This window comes from Microtus ochrogaster, chromosome 5, assembly GCF_000317375.1.
Source record: "Microtus ochrogaster isolate Prairie Vole_2 chromosome 5, MicOch1.0, whole genome shotgun sequence".
NCBI lineage: Eukaryota > Metazoa > Chordata > Mammalia > Rodentia > Cricetidae > Microtus > Microtus ochrogaster.
In genome coordinates this window covers 48,353,699-48,362,591 of record NC_022012.1, presented here as the reverse complement: position 1 = coordinate 48,362,591, position 8,893 = coordinate 48,353,699, and positions in this window count along the sequence as shown.

Sequence of the window (8,893 nt, the reverse complement as noted above, 5' to 3'; positions counted from 1 at the left end):
GCTGTCTACCGGAATCTGTCTGTTTGCAGGTCTAGATAATCATCCAAGTCATTTTGACTCTTATGAGCAAGGTGAGGGTCAGCATATCAAGCTAATTCATTTGATAATTCTATTGCTAATTATGTCAAAATATTCTAGTTATAATAGAATGATCTATTGTCCTAATTATAATAATTGTGTTAGTCTATTGGTAATTCCTGCTGTCTCCGGAGCTGTGTTGTGTAATTGAGGAGACTTCAGACCGGCAGTGTTCACTCACCTAATTCTCCTGGAATATCTGCTTTTACTTCACACGTAAGCGTGCATCTGAGCCTATATTTTTATAGTGAAGCGGGAAGCTGAGAGAGTTATATCTAGATAATGTGGACATAAGAATATGTTTGGAAAGAAAATCAGGAGTCAGGGGCAGGAACATGGAGAGAACAGAGGAGGAGAAGCGCTTGGTCGATGGAAGAAACTTCTCAGAATCAGATATCTGGTTAACTCTTGAACTTACCCTCTTTGAACAAACACCATATGTTTCCACGGGTTGGACCAATGAGTCTGTACATTGGTTTCCCAGTAGGCTGATGAGCACATATTTGAAAATCCTATTATCTCTTCAAAATATTGTATATTGTTAAGTGCTTGTTACCCTTGCATGTACCACAGATTCTACTGTTGTCCGTTTTCAAAGAACTAGAATGTGTGTTACCAATAAAATCCGTGTATGCATGTGTTGTCAGTGTCGACTTATGGAAATTATGCCTTCTCTCAAGCGTGTTGGTCACCTCCCTCACACGAGGCTTTCTTTGAGATTATTTTCCAAGTGGAAAATGATCAGGTTCAGAACATCTTCTCATATCGGGAAATGGCTGTTGGAAGTTGCCATTCTGTATGTGGCACTGACGTCCTGAAATAATGCTAACTGCACTCTCTTTTGTCTCTCGAATCAGCTCTGGAGCTGACCTCTTGCTAAACCGAATTCAGTAATGAATTGGAATACGTACACTTTCAGGTAGATGCTCAGTTTAATTTAGGAAGTTATTACCTGCATTTCATGAAGCACCCCCTTCACCCCTATGGTCATTGTTTGTTACTGACCAGAGCACCCCTCTTCTACCCACACATAACTCCTCACACACAGACCATCTCCAGATTCTGCTAGTCAACACTCTTGCGTTTTTAAACTAGATTTCTCATTTGAAGATGTGACCCTGTTGGGTCTGGAACCCATGTCTCCCGAACCTTGTTCCAATTCCTTTAAAATAACCCTTAGTTCCCCTATTTTCTGCCTTGATCCTGCACTGAGTGTAAAATGGCCAGGACAGCAGCGAACCTCACAGAGTCTATGCTAAGACTTTATTATTTATTGGAGCATAGGTTCCAGTTTGGAATGTAGGCAATACACCACTCCCTACAAAACAGACACAGGGCCTGGGAGCTCTCCCAGTGTCACTCAGCCATACTTTCATCCAAGAATGTGCTGGCAGGCTGCAAGAGAGAGCAGCAGTGCTCCAACCAGTCAGCAGGGGCAGGCATAGCAAAGGTTTGTTAGCTTTGAAGTCCAGCAGCTTCCAGCAGAGGGGGATGCAGCCTGCCCAAGCTTCCAGCAGTCTCTCCCCTCATGTTGGTATTATTGTCTGGCAAATGGAAACACCCTTAATACCAATTTATTTTGTCATTTCAGATTCCTTGGGGTTTGGCTCTGTTAATTCACCCTAGTTTAAGTCAGGAACTGTCCACTGAGAGCTAGGACTTCTGGTGACTTCCAGAAAATTACCCTCTGAGCTTTGCTTTCTATATTTGAGTGTAGGAGAACCATAGGGTCCACCTGCTGGAGCTGTGACACCCTGGAAACCACCTGCTGTCTAGTGAATATTCAATACATAGGATCCAGGGACAATAGCAATGTATTAATTTAGCCTTAAAATATTTATAGACCACATTATGCTGGGTGTTTAGGAGAAATAACAATGAATAAGACATTCTCTCAAATATATTATAATTTAAAAATTTTAGTCTATCCTAATAACAACAGCACTATAATCTATGATTCTTTTCATTTCTTTTATTATAAGGAAGCTCAGCCCCAAATCTGAAGACCAGCGCTTCCTGTGTTTGGCCCCACTTAGTCATCTAACTCGCGTTCTTTGTTCTAGTTGGCTCTCACAGCTAGAACCATCTAGTTTTTATTTATGCCTCATATTTTACCAAGCCAATGTATAAAGCTTTGACCTGACCCTGGCCATCTAGAGATCTGTGCTTCACCCTTCCTGATGGAAAGTCAGAGCAGGCACTCTGGGAGCAGGGGGATGCCCATCTGGGAAGAGAGATTTCAGGTAAGGAAATGACTCAGGGGACCTGTGGGGAAGGAAAAGGAAACAGAAGCAGCGACGATCCCAACATCTCAGAAAGACAGACCGAATCCGCAACACGGGACAAACAGTGGACGTAAAGAGCTGGACCAAATCCAGCCCTGTGTGGTCAGAGCAGAAAAGGGATGAGGCTGGGAGGTGCGCTAGGCGAGAGATGACACAGGCTAGGAGAGAAGCCACTTTTATCCATCTCAGGAGCAGACAAAGCGGGAAAGAAGCCGAATAGAAATACTGGTCAGTCGGGAGACAGAAGAGAAAAACAGGAGCATCGCCGCCACAGTAGGAAAACCGAGTCTGAAGGGAAATGAGTTATAGGGTCAACTGCTGAGTTCCCATGTTCCCTTGAGCCTGTGAGTCTTCCCCAGGCAGCTGATACTGCTCTCTGCGCCCTAGATGCGGATGGATACAAAGAGCTGGCCTCGTAAACGTTAGCGCGTAACAGGTCTGCTTTGGACCTTGCTCTGCAGGTATTAGAGGCCTGCAAATGGTTTGGCGTACATGACCCTAACAAGGGAAAAACACAGAAGAAAAGCTGTTGATTGTGGCAATGAAGAAGCGAGGCAGACCCATCTGTTAAGCCCGAGTCAAGAAAATGTCTTGCTAAATAACTCAATAACTTTTTTAAAAAATTAAAAAAGCAGATTCTACAAAAATATGGGACCTTTGTGTACTGTAACCACAAAGTAGAACCTTTTCAAATGTCTGCCTGTTCTATAAAAGATAAATTGTGTCTTTATATATCAACAGGAACAAACAAACCAACTACCTTCAACAATGTGGAAAAATATCACCAACAGAACATGATGGATGAACACACACACACACACACACACACACACACACAAACACACACACTCTAGACCATGATTGCCTTTATATCAACATACGCTATACTGTTAGAGGCCTAGGGAATGGTTACTCTGGAGGTGAGGGCTAGATTCCATGTGAGGTGGTCTTGGGGTGCTAGCAGCATTCTGTGTTTTGATCTGAGTGCTCTTGTGTGTATTTATATTCACTTTGTGGAAATTCACTGAATGGTACGTTTTTCTGTAAGTATATTTCAATAAAACTTACAAATAGACATGCACATGAAAAACAAAACCAACCAACCAACCAACCAACCAACCAACCAACCAACAAACAAACAAAAAACAGACCCTGAAGTCTTACCCAGCAAACATAGGAAAATCAATGAGCCAGGCACCTATGTCCCAATCCAGTGCCAACTGGGTACAGAGATCAAGTGAATGAGAGAGGGACCACCAGCCTCATAGCTGGTGCCTCAGCATGAAGAGCCAAGCCAGTTCACGCTGCAAAGGTCGGCAGCACTGCGCACAGTAATCAGTAACTGCCCCAAATTACATCCCAGCTCCAAAAAGCAGGACCCTGGTCTAGTGCAGGACTGCCGGAGACTTCAGTTCTCACACATGTAGAATGGAGATGGTGATGTGTAAATAGATTACAGTAGGAAGTGGGACTTGGACAGAGTGAAAAATCAAAGTGTTTGCTTCTGTTATTATCATGTGCCAGACACTTCAGTTCCTACAGTTCTAGCAAGAGGGACATTTAGCCAGGTGTCCTTCGTGAAAGCCATACATTAGCAACGCTGAATGGGGCTTCTCAGTTCAAGGTTTGTTTATCCTGAAAGCCTACAATCAAATACTTCCTAAGGATTCCTGGGAGGGAGAAACTAGCAGAGATACCCCATGGGAAACCACTCATTTGCAAGGAAGAGTTTAAGAGTTCGGGATGAGTAAAGACGATTACCAAATAGCCTTTTAATGGCTGTTGGAACCGTCCCAGATAGTCTGATTCTATAGGAGTGCTAGCTGCTATTGCCTTTGAGTTGTTTTATAGTGCTGTAAATTATCACAGAAGTGTCAGTAATTCGTGTCTATAAACCAGTCAATAATTCTGCTCTTTCCCAAGTAGTAAAGCAAGCTCCAAGCCCATATACAAATCACCTCAACGTTCTTTCGTTCCACAAGACCCGTTGTTTTGAAGGAACTATAACATCTACCATTCCCCTGATCCGTTAATGAGTTAGACTCATTCATTAATGAGTTACTGGGCTCATTTTACAATTCTATGAGAACCATGATTTTTACTGTAAAGTAATATTATTATCCTCTAACACATGGGGAGAGGTCAGATTCAGTCCTGTGGCCCCTGAGTTTCCTGAGGAAGGCTCACTCCGCTGCAGGAGGTCTCAGGGGATTTCACAGAGCAGGCGCTAGCCCAAGACCCAGGTCTTGCCCTGTGTTCTGCTTCCTGGCCAGGGCTGATGAGGACATTGCCAGGAAAGTTGGACTTTGGGAGGAACTCTGCAGCCTGGAGGCATTTAACAGTAGATAAGTGGGGGCAGATTTAGGCCTCTGACTCCAACGGAGTTTGATAGTGAAAAAAATTAAAGAGGGAGGTTATGAATACTGGATTTTTGAGTTAGACTTAAGTGCCTTCTCTGGTTATTTCCTAGTTCTGGGGTCTTGGCAAATTATTTAGATTCCCTACCAGAGTTTAGACCTTAAGTCCTCACCCACTCTCCACCACCACTCTGTGAGTTTAAAGGCTCGGCCATCAGCACAGCCATAATGGAAATGGCAGAATCTTGAAGAAGTGGGGTTAGCTAGAGGTCTATGGGTAGTCAAGGGCCATGCCATGGAAGGGAACCTTGGGACCCTTTTCTTTTGTTCTCATTTACTCCTCGGGTATGAGGTGAGAAGCCCTGTTTCACTGCAGTAGCCCTGCCACGGTGGGCTGCCACGGTGGGCTGCCTTGCCACAGCCCCAAAGCTGATCACCCACGAACTGGCTACCTCAGGCGCTGCTGAATGAAAAGATGCCTAATAAATTGTCTAAATTTCATTTCTTCCTTTTTCAAATTTCAGAGCTACCACAATAGAATGGGGAGAGGGAAGTGGGAAAATGCGGGTGCAGGGACTAAATGCTGGAAACTGGAGGATTTTCCCAAGAGGTGGGAATCAGCAGGGCACTATTTTTACTAGTATTTTCCAGCGTAAAAGAAGAATCATAACCCTTCCCAGGTGCAGCACAACCCAATGGAAAGGGAAGTCAGATTCTCGGTAATCTCTCCAAGCAAGGAGTACAGATGTTTTGATTGTCAACTACATCAAGAGAAGGCGATGGCAGGGTGTGTACAAAGGAAACCGTGAGAGTTGAAGGACAGCGGTGGCCATGGCATCACTGACTGTGCATTTGCTCTCTGTTCCTGGGACTTCACAACCTGTCTTTTTTCTTCCTCGCTGATCGCAAGCCAACAGCAGTCTCATGAGGTGGGGTGTGCCATGACCCTTTGCTGGCAGGGAGGAGAAGTGGAGCTGAGAGGTAAACCCAGGCTAAGTCAGTCAAGCCCACTCTACTGTGTGTGTGGATTCCAGGAGGGCTGATCCTAGATCCTAAGAGGTGGGGGTGGGTCTGAGGCACTGTCAGGACCTTCAGGTGATGCTGCTCATCCCAAGTTGTAATCATCATGCGATGAGAAGGAGAGGATAAATATTTTATGCATTCCACAAAAAGTTATGAAGGGCTGTATGTCAGGAAAAAAATGAAATCTTATTTTCAAAGAGCTAAAATTGTAGTGGGGTGGGTAGATACGAAAACTAGCGAGTGAAATATATCGTGTGCTAGTTACGGATACTTTTCATAGAGAAAATCAAGAGAAAAGGTTTGTAGAGGCCAGGAGGAGGCAGAGGACTGAGAGGTACCGACAGTGCTTAGAATGGCCTCACTTCACTCAGGGCTAGTTGTGGAAAACCTGAAGGAGATGGAATAATAGTCCTACAGCAACCTGGGAAGAAGCATCTAGATGGTGGAAATAGCAACACAGAGGCCCTAAGATGAAAGGGTCCTTGGCATGCTAGCAGACACAAACCAAAACCCTCTAAACAGTTGATGTAGTCACACCAAAACAGATACGGGTAAGTGTGTTCACACCAAAACAGATACGGGTAAGTGTGTTGGGGACAAAACTAGAGAGTGGTAGGCACTACACACAAGGAAGTCCGTCAATGCTGAGGAGGATGGAAAGGGTCTGAGCAGAACATAATCGGAGGAATGTAAAAGAGAAGAAACATCCTGGTTTAGTTCATTATCATTATGGTAGGAAGCCCGGCGGCATGCAGGCAGACAGGGTGCCTGAAGAGCTGAGAGTTCTACATCTGGATCCAAAGTCCACCCTCAGTGACACACTCCCTCCAACAAGGCCACACCTCCTAATCCCTCTCAAGTAGCACCACTTTCTAAAGACCAAGCATTCAAATACATGAGCCTATAGGGGCCATTCCTATTTGAACCACCTCACCTTGTAAACTGGGAAGTCTTTGCATGTCTTTGGGGGGGTAAGAGAAATACTATCTGTGTGAGAAAAGCTTCCCGGCTGTTGCCAAGCATGAGGGCAGCACGAGAGATTTTCCTTTCTGTGAGAGAAGTCCGGACCCACCTCTAGTTGTGGAGAGCAAGGAGAAATGTATTGTGTGTCAGGAACTCTACTGCTTTTCTTTAGACTTTTCTCTGGATAGAGAGAAAACGCTATTAGAACCCACATCTCCTTTTCTATTTTCGCATTAAGAACTAGCCCCAAACATACTAGTATTGTTTTTCTAAACGACTATGTTGTCAAGTTGCCTTTTAAAACTTATGCTTGTACCCATAGATCTGTGCTGCTCTCAAATGGACAGAGACTGAAGTGGGCAGAGGTTAAAGCAGAGGTGTGCAATTATTGGAGGATGACCCCCCCACACACGAGCACCTGAGCAGCACAATTTGAATTCAATGGTGCACAAAAAAATTAAGGAGAGTGCATAAAGTTTGGAAGGGAGCTTCAGGGCCCAGGGAGACAGGGAGGATTGGATGGGGGAAGTGATGGTTGGGTATGATCAAAATACATTACATACTTGTATGAAATTTTTGAAGAATAAGCAATAAATATATACATGAAGGAAAAAATCCAATTTCCCCAAATCAGATGTTGCAGGTCCACAGTGCAATAAGGCACTGTGTTAGCTACTTTCTGTTGCAGTGATAAAATATCATGACTAGAAGCAACTCAAGGAAGAGAGGGTTTAGCTTGGCTTACAGTTCTAGAAGAATAAGAAGCCATCATGACCCAGAAGGCATTGCAATAGGCAGGCATGGCAGCAGGAGCAGGAAGCTGGCTAACCACATTTCATCTATATGCCAGAAGCAAAGAGAGAGGCCAGGAAGTGAGGGAAGGCTATAAACACACAAAGTCTGCCTCCAATGACACACTTCTTCCACCTCCAAAAAGGTTCCATAACTTTCCCAAACAGCACCACTGCCTGAGGACCAAGCGTTCAGCTGTATGAGCCTATGGGAGCATATTTCAAACCACCATAGGATGTGTGGGAATGCCTTGCCTTCTCTGCTAGAGCTAAGAGCCTGGGTCAAATCAAGACAATAGCCATAGAATAGAGGGATATGGAGGGAACATTGGGGGATGATAATAACAGTTGACAAGGAAATCTCCAAAAGATGAACCAATGATTTAGCTGTAACCCTTCCCTCTTCTGTTCTAGAAGGCATGAAGCCAGGGTCAACTAACCAAGAGTCTCCTAAGTTTTCAAGGGCTCTAGAAGCTGGCAAGCACCCACTCTTTGAGGCCGTCTGCTCATGCCATTCTGGTTAGACTGAATACTAACTGTATCCTTGGGCTCATTTCACAGGGACGGCCTCCTCATCTGCTCACTGCTGTCTCTCTGCAGCTGAGAAGACCTTCCAGCAGAGACCGACATTGAGACCCCGTCCCTCTTCTGTTCTTATCCATTCAATGTGTTTATTTTCAAGATTCCATTTGTGGAAAGAGTTTAAACAGCATCGCTTAGAAGGAAACAAAAGTCACCAGATGGAAAAATAGACTAAGAGACACACATGCACACATAAACTCCCCAAGCAATCCAGGCAGGGTGGCAGAATGATGGTCCCCCTGCTGTGGACTGTGCAGCTGTGGTAGACAGAAATGCTGTCTGCTTTGACTGCCAAGAAATTTCCAGAAGAGAATGAACACAGCCAATGGAATCCTATGCTCCAGTGCCCTTGATGACACTTGGACGAACCTGTCCCGTCCTTTGTAACAACAATTCCTAGAACTATCAGAGGTACCGAATTGTGAAGCATAGGCAATTTCATCTTGGAACAATGCCTTCAAGTTGGCTCGCCTTCAAGTGGGCAGGCCTAGTTCTCAAGAGTCCAATCAACACCCTTAGCTATTAGCAGCAGCAAAAGCAGGATGATGGGGGTGAAAAACATGGTGCAGCTCTGCTCTGAAGGAAATCAAGAAAACCAAACTGCTCTCCCGTTCCCTGCCCCACATCAAACTTACCATTATTTTGCCCAAGTGAGGGGAAGAAACACTGTATGAATAAGCCACAGGTTTGGGCAGAGTAACTTTTATTTACAAGTAAGTCCTGACTAGTCTTTCCTTTCCTTTCCTTTCCTTTCCTTTCCTTTCCTTTCCTTTCCTTTCCTTTCCTTTCCTTTCCTTTCCTTTCCTTTCCTTTC